The following is a 1737-nucleotide window of genomic DNA, read 5'->3' on the forward strand; positions in this document are numbered from 1 at the left end:
TATTTCTGCATTTTTTGAGGAGGTCACCTAATAAATGTCCTTACAGAAAATCTAACTGCTCATTTTAAATCAATGCTTTTACTTTTAATACTTAAGTACAAAAAATATCAGATACTTTAAGGCTTTTACTCAAGTAATATTCCTAAAGGAGACTTTAACTTTTACCAAAGTAAGTTTTTGGTAAGATACTTGTACTTTTACTGAAGTATCACTTTGTGGTACTTTATACAACACTGCATCTCATCGACATGAGCTTTATCACATGTGTGTGTAACAAACCCAGCTTACAGCCGACATGATGGTTCTGCAGGTGTTTGTGTGCAGTGTGACATTTTCAGACTCCCCTCCAATTATTGTGTTTCATCAAACCCTGATGTTTTTAGTAATATGTTTTAGTTTAGATGTTTTAGACTTGTAAAGTTACTCTTTCATCATGTTTCTGAATGGATAGATGCTGACGTTTCTTCTCATGGGTGATAAAAATGTCAAATCTAGTTCACCAAGTGTAAAAAGCACATTCAGGCTCACCGCACTAAATTAAAGCTAGACGGTACTATAATATAATATTTAATCTAAATACTAACTGACTTTCAAAACAATCTGACAAGAACGTGTTTTTTAGAGTTGAACATGAAGATGTTATGGCAGATGATAAACACTTTTTTTCTTTGATCCTCAATTTATCTCATTTTTAAAATACAGCTTTACCATTAGTGCCTATTTCAATTTGCATGATGGTTTTAAATCATACAATTTTAGTGATTAATTAATTAATACATTAAATGATAATAAATATAGTGTAGAAAGTCAATAAAAGCATGCCATTTCCTACTTCTCCAGGAAATGTAATCAGGTTATCTGAAGAGATAAAGACATTTTGTTGATTTGTAGTTTGTTCAAGAATCATCACAAGTTTTTAATGTTAAACCAGTGGAAAATTAGTGTATTTTTTCCAGACTAAAGTCATCATAACTTCCTTATTTCATCACTAATCCAGACAACATTAGTGTCAATCTCTGCTTTCCATAGCAATTATAAATATAACAATTCATGTAGTTTTTCTGTCTCAAACCTGCCCTGTGTTCTTTTAATAAAAGCTTATTATCAGAAACAGGTGCTCTAACAGGAAGTCTGTAAAACAGGACGTTTTCTGACTTTTAGTAGAGCAGCTGCTGCCTGAAACATGAGGTGAAAGAAGCTTTTCTACACATTTAATTAGACTAAATGTTTAAAATAACAGCAGTCTGTTTCACAACTTTTTGCTGCACAACCAGGTTCAGTAAATAAATTATTTCACATTGTTGAAAAACGACTTTAAAAAGCTTCTTTTACCAAACTTCCGCTTTTTATCCGGTTCTAAGAGGAACTCTTACCGTTACTTGACAGCCTGAATGGTCCGTCCACAGGACCAGGACCAGGACTTGACTACCTTCACGGCACGCTTCCGGGTCGGACTTCCCAGTTCCGATACGCAGCTGGAACCAAACACGGAAGTCAGAGGCGCGCGCTCTGACTTCCGTGTTTGGTTCCACTAAGGAGTCCTCACTTCCTGCCAACGACTACTATGGGCACAAATTATATGGGCACAAATTTTAGTCTAATATAATTTGTACTTGTAAATCTGACTTTGTAGATTAAGATTTGTAACTTTTGGATTTGTAAATAGGAATGTGTCTGTGTAAAATAGATTTGTATCTGTAAAAATAAGATTTGTATCTGTAAAAATAAGATTTGTAT

The 1737-nt window shown here is 33.9% G+C and overlaps 1 protein-coding gene across 1 annotated transcript in view; it reads right to left on the minus strand.

Annotated features, from left to right (window-relative positions):
- LOC106521543 (structural maintenance of chromosomes protein 6) overlaps nt 1–1468 on the minus strand; it is a gene marked incomplete at its 3' end in the record, with an annotated part of 65483 nt that extends 64015 nt beyond the window's left edge. Inside the window, 1 exon segment of the mRNA XM_014014170.1 lies at nt 1374–1468.
- Between the last annotated feature and the right edge of the window lie 269 nt (nt 1469–1737).

Source organism: Austrofundulus limnaeus, unplaced genomic scaffold, assembly GCF_001266775.1.
Source record: "Austrofundulus limnaeus strain Quisiro unplaced genomic scaffold, Austrofundulus_limnaeus-1.0 Scaffold111, whole genome shotgun sequence".
In the NCBI taxonomy this organism is placed as follows: domain Eukaryota; kingdom Metazoa; phylum Chordata; class Actinopteri; order Cyprinodontiformes; family Rivulidae; genus Austrofundulus; species Austrofundulus limnaeus.